Consider the following 20,543-nt stretch of genomic DNA (forward strand, 5'->3'; position numbering starts at 1 on the left):
CCTTTAATTCTCTAATTCTCTTTTTTGGTAGTGTCTTTGCCTGGTTTTGGTATCAGGATGATGGTGGCTTCATAGCATGAGTTTGGGAGTATTCCCTCCTTTTCAGTCTTCTGGAAGAGTTTGAAAAGGACTGGTATGAGTTCTTCTGTGTATGTTTGGTAGAATTCCCTGGTGAAGCCATCTGGTCCTGGACTTTATTTGTAGGGAGGTTTGTTTTTTATTGCTAATTGAATTTCATTTCTAGTGATCGGTTTGTTCAAGTGGTCACTTTCTTCTTGGTTCAGTCTTGGTGGACTGTATGTTTCCAGAAACTTGTCCATCTACTCTAGGTTATCCATTTTGGTTCCATATAGTTTTTCATAATATTTTCGTATGATATTCTGTATTTCTATTTTATTTGTTGTAATTTCCCCATTTTCCTTTCTATTTTGCTTATTTGTGCTCTCTCTTTTTTCTTCTTTGTGAGTTTGGCCAGAGGTTTGTCGATTTTATTTACTCTTTCATAAAGCCAGCTTTTGGTTTCATTGATTTTTTTCAATTTTTAAAAAATCTGTATTTTATTTATTTCCTCCCTGATCTTTATTAATTCCTTCCTTCTGCTGACTTTTGGGTGTTTTTGCTCTTCTTTTTCTAGTTCTTTTAGCTGGTGTGTTAGATTGTTTACTTGAGATTGTTCTTGTTATTTGAGGACGGCCTGTATTGCTATAAACTTCCTTCTTAGCACTGCCTTTGCTGCGTCCCATAAGTTTTGTGTGGTTGTGTTTTCATTTTCACTTGTCTCAAGGTATTTTTTAATTTCAGCTTTGATTTCATCGTTGACTCACTGCCTTTTTAATAGCATGTTGTTTAATCTCCATGCTTCCTTTTTTTCTCCTTTGTTTCTCTGTAGTTGATTTGTAGTTTCATGTCATTGTGGTCAGTAAAGATGCTTGAGATAATTTCTATCTTAATAAAATTGTTGAGGCTTCTTTTGTGCCCAAGTACATGATCAATCCTAGAAAATGTTCCATGTGCGCTTGAAAAGAATGTATATTCTAAGTTTTGGGGTTGTAATGCTCTGAAAATATCCACCAAATCTAATTTTTCTATTGCATTATTTAATTTCTCTGTTGCCTTATATATTTTCCGCCTGGAATTCTGTCTAGTGATATTAATGCAGTGTTAAAATCTCCAACAATGATTGTATTCCCATCAATTTCCCCCTTTATCTCTGTTAGTATTTGTTTTATGTGCTTAGGTGCTCCTATATTGGGTGCATATATATTAATGAGTATAATATTCTCATCTTGTATTACCTTTTTAATCATTATAAAATGTCCTTCTTTTTCTTTCTTTATGGCCTTTATTTTAAAGTCTGTTTTGTTTGAAATGAGTACTGCTACACCTGCTCTTTTGACTTTCCCATTTGCATGGAATATCCTTTTCCATCCTTTAACTCTAAATCTATGTGTATCATTCTCCCTAATGTGGGTCTCTTGTATGCAGCATATTGAAGTTTCTTGCTTTATTATCCAGTCTGCCACTCTGTGTCTTTTGACTGGAGCATTTAGTCCATTAACATTTACAGTAATTAATGATAGATGTGTGTTTATTGCCATTTTGAACTTATTTTTGCAGTTGACTTGGTATTTCCTCTTTGTTCATTCTTCCCTTTGTTGTTTGGTAATTTTCCTTTGTATTATCATGGATTTTATTTAGGTTTTATGACTCACTGTAAGTTTTTGGCTTGTGGTTACCCTTTTCTGTAAGTCTATTAGCCCATTACTACAACTGTTTGTACTAAACCTATAGTAGTATATGCTCAAACCCATCCTACCGAGAACAGAAAATTTTAAAAAGAAGAAGAAGAAAAAAAGACTCTATATTTTCTTCCTTCCCTCTCCCAGTCTTAATGATTTAGATATCTCCTTTTACAATTTTGTGTTTATTTTATTTGTAATTCATGGTAGTTATCACCTTTCCAGTTATGAGTTTCTCATTTCTGTAGCATCCTGCTTCTCTTCTATTTAGAGTAGACCTGTCAATATTTGTTTTAGCATGGGTTTAGTGTTGCTAAACTCTTGTAGTTTTTGCTTGTCTGTGAAGTTCTTTATCTCTCCTTCTATCCTCAAGGATAGCCTTGCTGGATAGTGTATCCTAGGCTGCATCTTTTTTTCATTCAGGACTTTGAATATATCTTGCCACTCCCTCCTGGCCTGTAGTGTTTGTGTAGAAAAATCAGCTGAGAACCTTATGGGGGTTCCCTTGTAACTCAGTCTTTGTTTTTCTATTGCTGCCTTTAGGGTCATTTTTTTATTCTTGACTCTGGCTATCTTGATTTGATATGTCTTGGTGTGGGTCTGTTTCAGACACTCTGAGCCTCCTGTACTTGGATATCTGATTCCTTCTTTAGGTTTGGGAAGTTTTCAATCATGATTTCTTCCAATATCTTTTCAATCCCCTTTGTTCTTTCTTCCCCTTCTAGAACTCCTATTAGGCATAGATTGGCATGCTTTATATTATCCCATAGGTCCTTTATGTTGTTTTCACTTGTTTTTCTCTTAGCTGTTCTGATTGGATGCTTTCTGTTGTCCTGTCTTCTAGGTCACTTATTTGTTCCTCTGCATGATCTAGTCTGCTTTGTACAGCCTTTAAATCAGTTCTCATCTCAACCAATGAGTTTACCAGTTCTACTTGGCTCTTTATAGCTTCAATTTCATTTTTGACATATTTTATATCTCTCAACACTACCTCTTTTAGTTCCTTCAGTACTTTGATCACCTCTTTTTTGAAACCTTGATCTAATAGGCTATCTATGTCTATTTCATTGATCGTTCTTTCAGGGGATTTCTCTTGCTCTTTTAATTGTGAGTGGTTCCTCTGCTTCTTCATCTTCTCATATCTCTCTGGCAGTGTGGCTGATGGAGTATCAGTTATCTATTGTGGTCCTTAAGGAGTTTATTTATTTATCTATCTAATACCGATGCAGGAATAAAACTTAAAAAGAGAGAGAGAGAATTTTAAAAGAAAGGAGAAAATAAAGGTTTGAAAAAAGTGTATAATCAATAATAGAAGAGCAATTTGAATCAGACTAGCAATCAAGTTGAGAAGTCTTTTTAAAAACCTTTAAAAAAACAAAAGGGGAAAAGAGCAAAAAACAATATTTGAAACCTGTGTATAATCAATTACAATAGATCAAAACCAAGAGAATTGAAAATGAAATCAGGTGGGTTTTTAAAAATAATAATAATAAAAATATTTTATTTTATTTTATTTGTTATTGTCATTTGTTTTCTTTTTTTTAACATTTTTTATTGATTTATAATCATTTTACAATGTTGTGTCGAATTCCAGTGTTCAGCACAATTTTTCAGTCATTCATGGACATATACACACTCATTGTCAAATTTTTTTCTCTGAGTTATTGTAACATTTTGTGTATATTTCCCTGTGCTATACAGTGTAATCTTGTTTATCAATTCTACAATTTTGAAATCCCAGTCTATCCCTTCCCACCCTCCACCCCCCTGGTAACCACAAGTCTGTATTCTCTGTCTGTGAGTCTATTTCTGCCCTGTATTTACGCTTTGTTTTTGTTTGTTTTTGTTTTTTAGATTCCACATATGAGCGATCTCATATGGTACTTTTCTTTCTCTTTCTGGCTTACTTCACTTAGAATGACATTCTCCAGGAGCATCCATGTTGCTGCAAGTGGCGTTATGTTGTCAGTTTTTATGGCTGAGTAGTATTCCATTGTATAAATATACCACATCTTCTTTATCCAGTCACCTGTTGATGGACATTTAGGCTGTTTCCATGTTTTAGCTATTGTAAATAGTGCTGCTATGAACATTGGGGTGCAGATGTCATCCTGGAGTAGATTTCCTTCTGGATACAAGCCCAGGAGTGGGATTCCTGGGTCATATGGTAAGTCTATTCCTAGTCTTTTGAGGAATCTCCACACTGTTTTCCATAGTGGCTGCACCAAACTGCATTCCCACCAGCAGTGTAGGAGGGTTCCCCTTTCTCCACAGCCTCTCCAGCATTCGTCATTTGTGGATTTTTGAATGACTAATAAAAATATTTTAAAAGAAAAAATTTAAAAAGGATTAAGACTAGAAGCATATATAATTGTTTAGAATGTAAAAATTAAAAAGGTAATAGAAAATAGTACAGATAAAAAAAGATTTTAAAAAAGGGAATTTTAAAAGAAAGGAGAAAAAAGGTTTGAAAACAGTGTATAATCAATAATAGAAAAGTAAGTTGAAGCAGAACAGCAATCAGGTTGAGACATCTGTAAAAACCTTTAAAAAAGGAGAAAAGAGGAATAACATATTTGAAACCTGTATATAATCAATAACAGGAGGTCAAAACCAAGAGAAATAAAAATGAAATGAGGTGGATTTAAAAAAAAATTCTAGAAGTGTTTTAAAAGAAAAAATTTAAAGGGATTAAAACTGGAAGCATATATAATTGTTTAAAAAGCAAAAATTAAGAAAGTTAATAGAAAGTAGAACAGATAAAAAATATTTTTAAAAAAGGGAGGGTGTTCTCATGGAGACTGTGCAATCTTAATGAGAAATCTTTCTGTCTTCGTCCTGTTTTGCGAACTCAGCTTGCTGTTTCCAGAGTCCCTCCGTTGGTGCCTTCAGCTGTGCTGCTCCCAGTGCCTGCCTATGGGCAAGCAGATCGGCCCCCCTCCCAACACTGGGGTCAGGTGCTGCTCTCCTTCCCGGTGGGCGGGTGGGTCACTCCCCCTACCGATGCTGCAGTCAGATGTTGCAGTCTGGCGAGGTAGGCGGGCAGATCACACCCCTTCCCATCACCGTGGTCAGGTGCTGTATTCCTGCCAGGAAGGCAGGTGGCCTCCCACCCCTGCTCCGTGCCAAAGTTCTCTGAGGTACCAGAGCAGTAAGATCCTATCTGCCTCGGGCTGTAAATAAGTCTCCGTCTGGCCTTTGAGGCTGCTAAGCCTTTCCGTGCGGATTCAGGTTTTGGCCCCACCCCCACCTGGGTACTAAGCGCTGGAGGATATGGCGGCTGTGCCTGAGCCCCGTCTCTCTTCACCCAAATACCTTCTGCAGATTTGCAGAAATGGGGGGATGGCACCCTTCCCTCAAGGGCACATCAGCCATGAATTTTTATGGAGTGCCCAGGTTGTTCTGCCCTGTGCACCCACTCAACCATGGCATGCAGCCCCATGCAGGCTCCCAGGGCTGTGTCAGTGCAGCCGCCCCTGTCCTCCACCCAGCTCGGGCAGCCTGGCCTGGCCCCCAGCTGCCAGCTCGAGTCTCAGGCTGGGTGTCGCGGGGACCCTCTGTGCCCATTTAACTTAGTTCTGTCGGTCAAGGGGTGATCCCTACAAATCCGAGCCTTGGAGGCTCCCCCTCCATTCCACTGGCCTCTCTGTTGGAGAGGGGGAGACCCAGCGAACGAGTGCTCTTCCTCCTTTGCCACTCCCTCCCCATGGGACCGGCCCCACACTGTTTTGCCTTTTCTTCTTTTTTTCCTTTTCTCCTACCAGACTTCTGGTGTCTTTGTCTTTTGAAGAGGGTGAAGTTCTGTTGGAGTTCAGTAGGTGCTCTGGTTGGCCGGGTGGGTCCGTGGATGAATTTTGGTGTATTTGTGGGAGAGGGTGAGCTACGAGCATCCTTCTACTCCGCCATCTTGGCCCCCTGTCCTGTTGTTATTGTATTTTCATTTGTTTATGTTTAACGTGGGTACTGGGGATTGAATCGGGAGTTTGTGAGTAGTAAGCAGAGGCTCTACCACTGAGCTATACCCCTAACCCCCGTGCTGTTCTGTCCTAAGGTTTTGTTACCAAAAACTAGTTTCACCTCTTGTTAAATATTGAGCCAAAAGGCACAACCAAGTCAAAGACCAGGAGAAGAAATGATTTATACCAAGCAGGAAGTTTGAAGGACCCTGCAGGTCATTCCTAAATCAGTGTCTCCCATCTGGCAAAATGAGGAAAGTTTTAAGCTAAGGGTACATGATATTTACGAAGGACCTTGAGTGGTCAAGAGACAGAGTCAAATCTTTAGTTGACTGAAGTCAGGAGGATCAGAAAAGACCAACATCCGCATTCCTCAGGCTCCAGTGGATCTGGTGGTTGAGTGACTCAGGCTAATCTTTACCACTGAAACAGAACTAGGAATCTTTACATGCTGATGTGTTACCTTTACTACTCTCAGTTCCCTACTGATAACAGGCAATGTTTCAGCATGCCTTTGTTTCCTTAGGATGTTTATTTACTCAGAATTTTTGAAGGATAAGCATTGTGTCCAGGTTAAGTCACAAAATGGCTTAGGCAAAAAATGGCTTCTCTTACCCTTTCTCCATGGAACCTCTACCATCTCTGCTTACACTTCTTCCTCCTTATGAGAAATGACCCAACAGCCAGAAAACAACAAAAACATGGGCCAGCTGTGGGAGGAAAAGATCAATAAAAAAGCAGAGTACTCATTTACCATAAGCAGAGCCACGACATTCAATGGAACTAGCTACAAAAATATTTCCTCATGCTAATCTAAACGTAGAAACACAGGAAAGGGACTCTCACCATGTTCCCCTCCACCAGACCTTGCAGGCAGAGGTCTGGGGGACTGATATGGTAAGAAATCTTACCTTCTGTTGGCCTTTGTCAATGTCCCAGGAACTCTCAGCTGCCACTGCCTGGGGACAGGAAATGAGGTCTAGTCAGTCTCCTTGCTGCCTCACCAACTGTTGGGGAGGGAGACCTTCCCCTCTGTCTCTCTTGTCTTCCTGTGGCTGGTCTAGTCATAAAATTGATGCAAGACATATTAACCAGAGAAAACAAATGTACTTTGTGCCCATAGAGTTCTCCTAGAAATAAGACTTAAGAAGTAGCCAATTCAGGTAGATTTTAACCTTTTTAAACAAGGAAAAATATATTTGAGAAGAATTGACAGGAAAAAGAAGTTTGGGATTGGTTGCTTACTAAGGGAAAACATTGAGCAGATTTGTTTATATAGGTCTGTTGGACCTGAATTCATTATCTCCAGTGTTAATTGAAAAAAAAATATAGCAAAACCTTAAGTGCTATTCCTTGGAATTTCTGAGGACTTAAAGTGTGGGAAGCAGCCTCTCAGATAGCACTGAGGGCCTGGCTCTGCAGAGCTAAGGGTGGAGGCAGAATATACAGTTTTCAACAAAACCCAGGTGGTCAGAGCATTGAAAGCTTACTACTAATTAGGGAAAACCAGATATGTCAAGTTAATGAATTTAGTGCTTTTCTGTGTGTGGGAAGAGGCAAGAGTCTGGGCTCACTGAATTCATTCCTTTGATATGTACCTTAGCTGTCTGGGGCCAGTATCAGTTTCTTACTTCTCTGAGTCCCCTCAGGATATACCCCTACTGATGGCTGCAGTGGTTGGTGGAAGGGTAGGCAAGGGTCAGCCCAATTGTCTACTTCCTGAGTTGCCTCAGGGGCAGTGGAAGTGCCTAATGGCCTGTTGGTCACAGCATCATTTGCTTGCTGATATTACAAGCAACATTTTTATTCACACGAGTGGTAAGTATTAATTTCCATTTTCCAGTACAGGGAGGGCAGCTTTCAGAACGGAAATTTATTTCCTGTATTCGGGGTGACACAAGGGAGAGTAAAAATTTTCCTTTTCCATTGGCCATTTTTAAAGTAAGTTTAATTTAAAATAACCGATATATCATTGAAGCATATTTTGGGGCAGCCTGCTCTGGATCACAACACATTCTTAATAGCTTATCCATAATCTCCAGATTGTTTCTGCACCACAGTTTAAATAACCCACGGACACTGAGCTCCTCTTTAAGAAATATTAGGAAGAACTAAATTCCATATCTATGAACTTGATAACTTCATCACATTCCTATTATCATTGCTGTGGGTGGTGTTGTTCATTTAGGAGCAAAACCTCAGCTCATCTTGTGTACCACTCTCTTGAAAATATTTCATAAATTTCACACATTTAATGCGGTTAATGGATAAATGAACAACCATTGTAAGTATGCATATAATTTACATATTTTAATAGATACTGGTAATTTTATGGCATTCTAAGCAAAGCAGAACGTAGAGACTCTAGAATCCTGGATCAGGAGAATGTAGGGGCTGACAGTTGGGAAACACCCAGCAATTATCCTAGAAGTGTTCTTCAGCCAGAAACTGGGATTGTGAAAAACTGAGGCACAAATGTGAAAGACAGAGGAGACTGTCCATAAAGAAACAAAGACGCCCAACAGGACAAGGATGCTTTGCATAGCTGTGGTCTCAGCGGAGGGTCTAGGAGTCTGATTGTTCCTGTGAATGTATTGGACCCGCTGCTTGTGCCTGTGCAGGATAAAAACCATGGAACCACTGGACCAGACCATCAGCACCAAACGGAAACCATCCTGGAGTAATACAAGTGGTGCATAGAGTATGTCCCCAATTTTACCAAAAGTTATTGAATAACAGTAGCCATGATCAATATACTCTGTGATTATTGTCATGTTCAACTTGTCTGTTGTAGAAAGAGGAACCAAAATATTTAGAAACATGCTGAAGATCCAGCAGAGAATACTGGAGGTGCCCATGAACCTGGGAGCTTTTACCTTAAGCTCTGCCAACCTGGAGCCACTGGGACTGATCATGATCACCTGAAAGATACTCAAGATGCAGGTGGTGCCCATGGACACATCTCTGCTCACTCTTTGAATATAAAATACAAGTTTGCATCCAAAGTCATTAAGGAAAGGTTTCAACCCAAAAGCTTCTGGTGTTTCTGGGATTTCTTTGGAAAGAAGAACTAAGAGATTGGCTGAAGTCAAGTGCTTGAGAATCAAATCTGTGGACCTAAATCTGCCTCCTGTGAAGTAAAGGAAAAGAAAATGGTAAACAAGACAGAAATTCCCAAGAAGTCCTGCTACAGTCTGTAATGAAACGATCACTCCTATTGCCAGATGATTGATGGCCATTCTGTCAAGTCCCAGGGAAAATATTCTTCTTCTGAACCAGAGATTCCTGCTTGGAGATATGAGGCAGAGCTCCGTGTATCATATCAAGTGAAATTGATATTCTTCAATCAATATTCTTCGTGTGCATTAGTTCCCATTGAAAAGTAATTATATTTCTTTCTTTTAAACAAGTGTCTGAGTGATCAGTGTATAACACTGGAAGACCTTTGCAAAACCTGGGATAGTGTATAAAAGTTATGTCTTTAATAAACCCAGCATTCATCCTAAATTCATCTAAGAGTCATTACTAGTATTCAAATTCAGAACATTAGGAGCACTGGGGCTTATAAAGTTCAATGAGTTGTCCAAATTTACAGCCTTTTTATGAAAAAGCTGGAGATTAGAACCTGATTAAATTGCTAAAATCACAGCACACTTAGATGATATTTTTACAAAGGTAGTTAGTTATTTTTTTAAATAAAAGACAAATTTATATTTATGTATTTTCATCCCTCATCCCTTCCTTTTAGATTTTCTGGTATTTTTTAAAATATTTCTGTATCAAGATTCCATTTATCTTTGTTTATTGTATGGGACAGTACCAAGTATGGATAAGGTTTTATGTATCTTAATTAAATGTGGAAAAACTGAATATGTGTTCTATGCCATGGCATTTTAAAAACTCACTCTCAGCTTTTTATTGGTTTGACAACAGAAATACTAAGTTGCTTTTACACAAGATTGGAAAGATATCTCTCAGAGGAATTACTGATGACTCTGTCATGCCCTGGACTATGACACTTGAAATATCAGCATGTGAAAAGCCGTGTGGCATAGAAAATAAATATGTCTAAGTTCAAATCATAAACTGATACATTAATTACCATGACAATAAAAGTATTAACAGGAGGTCAATATTTGTGAAATGTTAATATATCACCTGCATAGAAAATGAAATTTAAAAAAAAAGTGGTATCTTTTTATTGTATAAAATGACCTGTAGAGCTTGGATCTGTGAGAGTATTTTGAAAGCAGAGAATAGATCACACTGTACTTTTGTGCCTGATAGGTGGTACTTGAAACCCATTTTTGAAGTTACCTTTGTGTAACATTCCCCTTCCCTAACTTGATGGAAATCGGTCTGATCAAATCAGCCAACTATGGATGTTTACAGTGGGAATCCATCAATGTCTTTGTTAAGCACTTCATACACCCAGAGTCAGAGAAAGTATTTCTATTTTTAGCAATTGTCCATCATATACACTGTTTCTATCAAAGATTAGATCATTCCTGTAGGTTTATTCTAGTTTTTATTAATCATGGAGGTGCTGTTGGCACACATGTAGTGACCCTGAAGAAGTACTCTGTGATTTCTGGAAAGTAAACTTGCTGCAGATATATTTCTGAATGAAAATGAGTAGTTTCTTCCTCTTTTTCTTTGACACTGGACCAATTTAAAGCAGAAGAATTCCTTTTCCTTTATGATCACTTACCCAGATCCTAACAACCTTCATTTCTTGCAGATTCTTTCTCTAAGACTGAAATAGAAAATACTCACCTCTCTTCCTCTGGTTGCCTCCTGTGACAGGGAGGGAGGAAGCCGGACCCCTAGATATGGGATGTGATACTGTGACCTGCCCGCCCCTCAAATTGCAATTATCTTTTCACCTGTAGCTGCAACGTGAGACAGGCCTGGTGAACTGAGAATATTTGTGAAAACCTGTTTTTCCCCGCCTAGTTGCTAATTGCAAAGCAGCCACTAAAAGTTGTAGTTATCGTCTCCAAAGGGACAATTGTAATGTTTGAGAGAACGCTCTTTTTCCCTTGATCCCTGGAGGCAGACAGAGACTCAAATGGATGCAGCAGCAGATACTGAGGTGTGACATGTAAAGGCCTGGCAGGGAATTTCATGTGTCTCACTGTGTATTTGGTAGCTCTGGAAGGCGGCTCTTGGAAAACAGCAAAAGTAAATAGAAGGAAACCTTCTTTTATTGTGCTTCACTTTTTTGTGTTTCAGAACTATTGCCATTTTTCTCTTTTTATGAATTGAAGGTTTGAAAAGGGGAGGTTTAGTGAGAGAGTTGTATGTAGATGTAAGGGTATAGTGGAGGCATCGGTGGGCATAGTAGGAAAGAAAGAAGATGGTGGCAGATGCAGTCTGACCACAAGGAGCCAAAGGAGAGACAAGACGGACCGGGAGCAGAGCCTGTGGTTTCCATAGTCATTTCATCTGTCTTTAATCATTTGTTTGCTTAAAATTTTATTTTGCAGAGAGGCAATTTTAGACTCCAAATAACACTGTAAAGCATCAAAATGAGCATCCCACTAAGTTCTGGACATTTCTGAGTTATGGTAGTCCAATTTGGTTTTAAGGAAATTAAATTTAGGGATTTAAAATTCCTATAATGACCACTGGTACTGTAATTTGCCTTTGGTGAGGTTGATCCATTTAGTAAGAAATTCACATGAGAAAGGACCTCAGTTTTTAAACATAAAATTATCCTGTGTGTGTGTGTGTTGCCCCCATAATGCTTAGAAAATTAGTATTCCATTTCTTAGTGGTTTTTCTCTACAGTTGAGGACAATTTCCAACCAGCTTTAATTGCTTATAGTACAGAAAGCTCACTTCAAACAGCCAACAAGGCAACCCCTGCTGGGGCCAAAAAGATAGCATGGTCTGGGAGGAACCAGGCAGAAGGCTTTGTTTTAGCCAGTGTTTAGACGTCAGGCCTTCCAAAAGGGTAGGATCATGGCTGAAAACCCCGGCACCATTTCAGAGAAAGAAGACTTGTTCCTGAAGGAATGGGTTGAAGGCTAACCAGCTTCAGGACAAGAAGCCCCTGTTCTGAAGGAAATAGGCTGAAAACTAGCCAGTTTCAGTAAAACATTCTGATCTCAAATCTGATTGAAGTGCCAAACAAGTCCTCAAATACGGAACAAGGTCTTAAATACAAAGATAAAAAATTTAAGTTGATTTTGAATAATGCCTAGAGAGCTTTAAGAATGGTATGGGCTCAAATGCAGAAAAAAAGATGTACCTACAAACTCCAAGGTCAGCAAGAAAAGGTAATGAATTATAATGGACTGAATTGTGGGCACTGCCCCTGTTTGCCCACCAGCCCTGAGGCCATCACGTGTCTTCTGTGGTCCCTCCCTGTACAGGCCATCAAAATGTTGACTTGAAATAAATAGTGTGCTGATAGTTGAGGGTTGTAGAGAGTTACAATTTGGGGTCTACAACCATGGTGAGCCATGCACAGTTCTCCACTTGGCAACCGATGGTGAAGACTTTTATGGAGAGGCAAAGGAAGTTAAGAGAGTTTTAGTAAACCAAGTGTCCATGACTTTTTATTAATGAGCCGTTGCCAGGAGATAAAAGGATTTTGGTTAGAAAAGGAAGGTTCAGACCTGGACCAATAAAGATGACCCCTGTGGGGAGAAAGGGTGTCACTGTCTCATAAACTAGAGGACCAGAAGGTGAAGCCTGAAGGTTTGAAATGCAAGGTTCTAGTACCAAGGAAACTGGGGCCACCTGTACAGAGGTGTGACATTTGATGAGGAGGCGATGCCTCGAGGTGTGAGTCTGGGAGGTGCTGTGAATCAGCAATGTTTCCAATAAAAAGTCATCAAAAATTGTATTCCTCCTCCTCAGTTCATTTAGTATCATGTGCTGAATTCATAATCTGTTTTTTTTTTCCAGAAATTATGAAGCCATCAGTTTTTCTAGTAGTGTCCCTAAATTCTAACCCTTTTTAGCAGTACAGTTTAAGATGCTGAGAACATTTTATTCTAGAGTACTGGTTAGTACTTTCATAAGTTTTTCTAAGATGAAACACATTTTCAGGAAGATCTTATGAAACATCTGAAAAAATGATATTGTCTGTAAAAATTAAGGACATTAAATGTTGGTTATTAGAGACCTGATTTACTATAATGGAATTAACATGGAAATTTGGTTATCTCTGTGATGAACAGTATTTTAAGAAAATTACTAGAGTTATGACTGATAACATTACACTAGGACATATGGTAATTTTAGGAGTCTCGTATAATTTCTACAACACTTATATAATATCATTTGCCCACATAATATAACTGGTTAAGTGTTATCACCATTTATTTGACAAGAACCATAATTAGTTTAAATGCATTCTTTTATGAGGAAAGAAAAAAAAATTGAGATAATTCAGAATTCCTTTGAAAGCCTCAATAATGCCCAGATTGCTAAGACTTCATTTAGAATTTTCTTTTGGAAAGCTTTTTAAAGAATCAAAAAAAAAAAAAAAAAAAAGAAAGAAAGAAAGAAAGAAAGAAAGAAAGAAAACCTTAAAACACTTGGTCAAATGGGATTATGGGTCACTGAAACAGTCATTACTTATCCATTTAATCACAGTAACAAACACGTCACAGGCAAATGGGGAAAGTTACGTAGTTGTAAAAAGCTTTAGCTTTTAAAATGTTGAATAGATCCTTTTTTATTTCTTTACTTCTAAGTCATCAGTGACCTGATACAGACAACATACAGAATTTTTGGCGTTTTTTAGACAGATTACATTAAAACTAGAAAAAGGCTGTTCACAATCTCTCATTAAGCCCAGAACAATAGTGGAAAATAATTTTATCCTTTAACAGAGAGAAAACAAACTAACATTAATTTTGCAACAGTTTAATTAAAACTCATAGAGTTAATTGATTCCAATCTTGCCAATTCTGACCACACATAAACTTCTCTAAAATTTCTTTTTGTTTTTTTTACAAACCTTTTACAATATTCTATGTCCATTTTACATGAAGTAAGAGCTGTAGGACAAAATAGATTTTTAATTTCCTTGAAAAAAATCTCAGTACCTTAACCTCTTTTTAATCCCTAGACACATCCTACTTTCTTTATTATTTCTAGTAGCTGTAACCATCTTTATTACCAAGAATTCTTAATCATTGGAGATGTCAATTTTTTTATAGTGAAAATAAAGAAATATACTATTGTGAACTGGATTAGCATTTCAAAATTTCTGGAAACATGCTACCACATAGTACAATTCTTCACTAAGTCTCAAGCCATGTTTACTAATTGACCCAAATATACTTAATCTCAGAGTTTTAATTTTAAACTTTACTCATGAATCAGGTACAGTACAAAACTCACTAGTTCATAAATAATAACTTGAAGTTTAGTTGTGCTCGCTCAGACAGCTAATGTCTTGTTATTTGTTCAGAAGACTTTTAAGATCTATATTTGACCTTGTCACACAACTTTAAAGAGGCTGTGAGTTGGAGTTTGGGGAAAAAGTCCTTCTGCTATGATTTTCTGATTAAAGTGGTGTCATTTTCTCTCTGTCTCTCTCTCTCTCTTTTTTCACCCTAGTTTCAGGTTCTACTGATTGAAATAAGCTGGGTTAATGTGAGCTGGGTTTACATTTCAAAGACTGAATAAGATAAAACTTTACAGGGCAAGGAAAGAAAATCTGTTTTTTCTCAGGAGTTTTTGGAATATTTTTATCTACTGTCATAAGTGTTAGAGGATTTATTATTCAATTTTTTCCTTCTTAAGTACAGTACAATTTTGCCACAATATCCTGATCCTTTAAAATATCTGTACACATTTTGAGTGGAATAGGGGAGGTTTTGGAATTGGTACAGAAAAGTGGGCCATGTCTTGCGTCTGGAGTGCATTTCTAGTTTTCTGGAGATTTTTAAAACTAAGAGAGTTGTTTCTATCAGCCCTTGAGTACTGACTTCTAGGTGATCTATTTCCTGTTTACTGTTGGGGGGGTGGATAATTGCCAAGGTGATGGTAATGTTTCTTTGTCTAAGAAGGAGAGTTTAAGTTTGATATATATTTTATGTCTAGTTTCTGTTCTTTCACCTTAATAAGGGATTCCATAAGGCAGTTTTGTCCTTTCTTTTGTTCCAATATGACAGGTGTTTATAATGAAAGCTATCATTTTTCTTGTTAAATACACCCAATTTAAAGGATCCCTGTCTGAGTAAACAGTATCTCACCCCTAAAAAAAAGTACATTAAGGATTCCTGTCTGTTCATGAACAAGTGGGATGTTATATTACTTTCACATAGTAACTCAAAAAAAATGCCTTTTTAATAGCTTATCAAATATACAAATAGGTATCTCAAAAGAGATGATGTAAGCCTTAAAGGATCTAGAAAGTTCACTGTCAGAATTAGTCTAAAAAGTAATAGTACTGAATTGTTATAGTTAAGAATGGTGTAGTGAAAACAATGTGTCAGCTGCCCAGGAGGCAGTGAGATGCCTTTAGTCCTAGACACGCTAATCTGTGGCACTGGGGAGGCACTGCTGGAATGGGGCTTTTCCAGCGCTATCAGTGCATTGCAGGTTGGTAAGACAGATGCTCCTTATGGACTGGGAGCCCTTGAGAACATTCCCTTGATTCTGGAATGGCTGTCAAAGACAGTGGTTCTTAGGACTTTGTGTCTTGGAACCCCAGTCTGTTCATCTGACCACCAGATGCCCCCCATAAGTGCACATTCCAGATGACAGAGACCAGAGAGAATTCTGGTCATAAAGCCAAGCTCTAAAATTGTAGACCAAGTCAAGAAACCGAAAAGCAAAAATACCTCGTGCTTGTAAATAAGAAATCCACAGTCAAGTAGGTGTATATTGTTGCCAATCTTATGAGAATGGTTAATTTACCAGTCTGTGAGGCAAGTCCATCTGCAGGACTCTATAAAGGGTCTCTGCCTGCAGTTCTGAACCATCATGACCCAACAGACAGAGGCAAAGAAAAACTGACCATCTCTGGTAGGAAAAGATCAGTTAAAAGCCTGAGTACTCATTTACCAAAACCAGAGTCACTATGTCCTAAGGACTAGCTACAAAATATTTTATCATGCTAATCTAAATTTAGAGAGGTAGAAAAGGGACTCTTACCACTTTTCCTTCCAACAGACCCAGTGGGCAGGGATCTAGGAGCCTGACAGGGCAAGAAATCTTAATCTCCTGCAGGTCTTTGGTGTCCTTGGAACTCTTAGAGTTGTCTGAGGGCAGAAAATCACACAGCCAGTCCCCTTGCTACCTCACCAAATGTTGGGGAGTGGAAATTTTTCCTTCTACTTCTCTTGATTTCTTGTGGATGGTCTAATAATAAAACTGACACAAGACAGAGTGACAGGAAAAAAGAATTTAAGTTGTAACCAGAGATGTCTCCTAGAAACAGGACCTAAGAGGTAGCAAAAGCAGGCAGCTTTTATCTCTCATAAACAAGTAGCAAGAAATTTGAGAAGAATTGACAGGACAAAGAAACTTGGATTTGATGGCTTACTTAGTAAAAAAACAAAAAAGGAAAGTTGGCTTCAGAAATAAATTATTTAAGAAGAAACAAGATCTGTTCATAGAGGCTTCCTGGTTCTAAATTCCCTATCTGTAGAGATGATGATGTTTTTGAACTTCCTGTTACAGGGAGGGAATCTTTCAGATGGGGAATTTATTTTCTCCATTCAGGAAAGGGTCAAATTGTCCCCCTTGGATTGGTTGTTTGTCAAGTACTTTAATTCAAAATAACCAATATGCTATTGAGGCATATTTTGTGGCAGCCTGCTCTGGGTTCCAACACATTCTAAATAGTTTATGCATCATCTGCAGATTCTTTTTGCACAGTTTTAAATAATGCATAGGCTGTAGACTCGTCTAAGACAAACATTTATAAAGATAGAATTGAATATATATTGACTATATAAGCACATCACTTTTCTATTATCATTTATATGGATAATGTTTAATTAGGAGCAAAAGCTCAGTTTATCTTGTGTACCACTCTTATAAGTTTTTCATAAATGACATGCATTCAGTCAGAGGAATGGATATAGAACCATTGCAAATATACATATAATTTACGTATTTTTGATAGGTTTGGGAAATTTTGAATTCCAGTCTAATCAAAACAGACCCTAGGTACTCTGGAGTCATGGCTTATGACAATGTAGGGGCTTAGAGCTGAGAAACATGCTGCCAACAGCTTAGCGATGTTCTTTAAAAGTGTAAATAGCTTGCAAGAAGAGCCCACATAACTCCTATGTTTTTACCTTAAATTGAAACATGAACTTAAAATAGGCAAGGAGCAGCCCGGCTGTCCACACACGTAAAAAATTCAACTGATCCAAACTCAGAAGCAAATAAAGGAAACAAAAAAACATGCCTTTAGGGAGCGGGGGGGGGGGGGGGGGTCCATTTCTCGACCTTTCCCCGCCCCCGCCATGCCCCTCCCTTGGCCTGGCCCCGCCCCCGCTTCCCAGCTCAGGCCCGGACACTATTCACGCCCACTTCCGGAAGCGCTTGACCTAGGCCCCGCCCTCAGCAGGTCCCGGAAGGGGCGGGCACGCGCAGCGTCTGGCACACCGGAAGTGGCTCACCCGGGGCTAAGGTTGGCGGGTGTCTGTGAGTTTCGGTCTTAAGTTTAAACCTGACCATCTCAGTCCTACACGCTGGGGTCTTGGGATTGCTACGGACGTTAAAACTCCTGCACCCGCACCTCCTACCTTCGGTAAGTGCCAGCGTTGGGGTGAGACGTCCTGAAGCCTGAGCTCATGGCTGCTGGGTCGAGGGTCCGCTTTGGTTTTTGAGTAAAATCTTTCTGAGGATTTCCCGCCTATGGACTTTAGGCCTCGGGCCATTAGACCCTCCTGCCCTGTTGTTTCCCTGCTTCAATCACTTCTCTGACCTCCCCTCCCACTCCACGCTTTATAAAGTCTTGGGAGATGGACTTTTGGGATAGATTCAGACTCTTTGGGCCTCTGGCCCATGCTCACCCATTTTGCCGATGGGAGATCTGACTTCCAGTAGACCTTGGGCTTCATTATGTGCTCATGTAATATAGATAAATAAGACTCCTGTAGGTGCCCTGACAGTTCCGAGGCTAACCTTAAAAGGTCAAAAAGTGGGTGGTGGCCCAATTCCAGGGAATTCCAGTCCCTTCCCCTAAGTAGTTGGAATAATTCTCCCACTTGTTAGCATATGAAGCCACCAAGCCCATAAAAACTAACAACCTTCACACCTGGTGGCAACTCACCCTTATGAGTAAGAGGACCTGCACTCTGTCTATGGAGCGTCTCTACTTTTACTTTAAACAGCACTCCCACCCACACACACACGTCATGGCCTTTCTCTTGCTTCTTAAACAGCCTGCATTCTATGGAGTATGTATCTCTCCAAATAAATCTGCCTTTTCTCAAACTGTGGCTCACTCTTGAATTCTTTCCTGCAAGAAGCCAAGGACCCACACTTGGTGGGGAACACACCAGGGACTCAACTGAGGCCTGGAACCTGGCGATCCTCTCACCCTACATTCATTTTTCCTGTATCAGTGTCCCAGAAGAGCACACTTTTCAGTAGGGTGCGATTTAGGACTGAAAACCTTGGAGTGTCCCTAGAGTGTCACCTCCCCCACCCAGTGATCAGGAGCTTTGTGGACTTGATTGTAAATGGGGAGGCCAGAAAAGCAGGACTAGGGAGTAAGTAAGATCAGGAGAAAGAGACAGAGGGAGAATGAGGAGAAATAGAAAAGGGAAAGGGGGGAAAAGATCAGTGAGGCAGCCCATAAAGAGAAGGCAAAATAGAGGATGGAGGAGGGGCTTGCAAAGAGACCAAATGAAAGAGAATAAAATAACTCAGGAAAGTAGCAAGAGGGGAAAATAGAGAAATGTACAGGAAAGGGAGGAGCTCCAGAAAGAGGAAGGGGAGCAAAACAGGGAAGGGGCCCTTTGTTGGTAGAAGTGTGGGACAAAAAAGTCAAGGCATTTCAGACAGAGAGAGTGGTTAGGAGAAAAAGAGTTGTGGGAGCAGGATGCAGGGACAGAAGGAAGGATTAGGGATGGCAGAGTGAGAAACAGCACTGAGAGAGCCTAGCCAGCTGCGGGGGTCAGTGAGTCGTGGCAGACGGGATGTAACAGGAAAGATGATGTATTGGAGAGCAGAAGGCACACAGAAATGGGGGTTGGGGCAGATATATATGGAGATTGGAAACAGACTGGGGAGAGGGAGAAACAGGAGATAGGTTGAGATAGGTTTCAAGACTTGTGCAAAGAGGTATAAGGAAAGGAAGACAGAAAAGGAGAGAGAGCAGGGGAGGTGAGGGAGGAAACAAAAGGAAAAACAATGGAGAGGAGGAAAAGGATACAGATTAACAGAAAGATAGTGGAGTGAAAGAAGGAAAATCTAATTCTGGATGAGCGATGGGGTGATGGAATATGGCTGAATAAGTTGTGATAAACTTACTTCTGGTTTTATAATCTATTTAGTTTAAATTTAGCTTAATCCTTTTTAATTTTACAGATGAGAATTGCAGAACTCCGGTTTATAAGACTTGTGTATTCTATAATTATTTGCCTCGTAGAATAGTTTCCATTTGCAGCCTTTCTTCAGGCAGCGAGGGGAGACTTGTGTCAGTGGGTCACCTTCTTCTCTGGGGATGCTGTGAGGGAGGAGAACTGGGACAAATGACTGAATGTGTCACTACATGATGCTTTTTAAAGGAATATTAGAACTGTTGGTTTTTCTTTTAATGAATGTACACTTTTCTTTCTACTCCTCTTACATTTAATTCACTATTTTTAAAAGCATATTGAGATAAATGATAGTATACTGAATTCCTGCTTTTCTATAAATCATTAACTTCTGCAATAAGCTTTGGTGACATATAATAAACCAGCTCTTATCATTCTATTCTAAATATGAGATAGTCTCATATTTTAAAATATTTTGATGCCAGAAGTCATTAGATTAAATAAAAGTCCCACATTGTTTTCCCTATTAAATATATTGTATCTAGTTCAGATTATAAGGCCTGCATTCTTTCTCCTATTTGTCCTATTTTGGAACATTTTTGGGTACTCAGTAAATAATTGGAGACCATTTCAGTATACACTTGGTCAGGACATCAATGATCCTAGTTTAGTGAGTTAGTCTAGTATTTAGCAGCTTCTTTTCTTCCCTTTGTGTGGTGTGTTGAATTAGTGAGCTGTGAGTTACAAAGTAGATGTTCCCCTCAAGCCCCTTTTGTCCCTTCTGTGCAAATGTTCAGCTCTGAAGACTAGGGCTCTGGCTCATCTGTTTCTGAGGGCAGAAACCAGCCCCTAACCTAGAGAGAGGTGAGAGGAGCTGTCCTCTGCATGGCTTTTGGTCAGGGCTGGGTCTGTGACTTGAAGACACGGGCCAGTCCTTCATAAGTCCCCACTGATGCAACATGTGTGTGGCCCTAACCGGGAGGATGAGTTCTGAAGACAGGGGGTCAGAAACCTTACTTGTTAGTTTCCCTGTAGGTGTTTCCCATCCTGAGTCCCTCCTGGGACAGTGCGCAGCAGAGGTCTGTCTGTTCCATGTAGTGAGGTCTCCCCTGTGTGTGTGTGTGTATGTGGTTGTGGTACACGAAGGGGTGTGTTGATTCTAAGCATTAAGCAGCGTATTTTGACTTTCAGGATTGACGTCTCAAGACTGAATGTTACCTGAGAAAGATGCCCTGAAGGGGAAGAAGAGGGAAGAACAAGCAGTCAGGAATGGCTCTTTCTCAGGTAAAATCACACCCTTAGTTTCTTGTTCAGTGCTCTCCATCCTGGACTGAAGGTCCGAGGCCGTGTGGACTTGATAATCTCTCACCCTCAAG

At 39.5% G+C, this 20,543-nt stretch overlaps 1 long non-coding RNA gene across 3 annotated transcripts in view; it reads left to right on the forward strand.

Moving 5' to 3' along the window:
* Positions 1-20,543, forward strand: part of LOC123618802 (uncharacterized) — a 59,943-nt gene that overhangs the window by 20,077 nt on the left and 19,323 nt on the right. For 2 of the 3 annotated variants that reach the window (XR_006727261.2, XR_006727260.2), the window contains exon 2: positions 20,359-20,451. This is a non-coding gene — a long non-coding RNA (uncharacterized LOC123618802). Of the gene's footprint in view, positions 1-17,297; positions 17,430-20,358; positions 20,452-20,543 lie in introns of those variants that run through there. The other variant, XR_006727262.2, reaches the window with a different exon arrangement.

The sequence above is a fragment of the Camelus bactrianus genome, chromosome 9, assembly GCF_048773025.1.
Source record: "Camelus bactrianus isolate YW-2024 breed Bactrian camel chromosome 9, ASM4877302v1, whole genome shotgun sequence".
Classification (NCBI taxonomy): Eukaryota; Metazoa; Chordata; class Mammalia; order Artiodactyla; family Camelidae; genus Camelus; species Camelus bactrianus.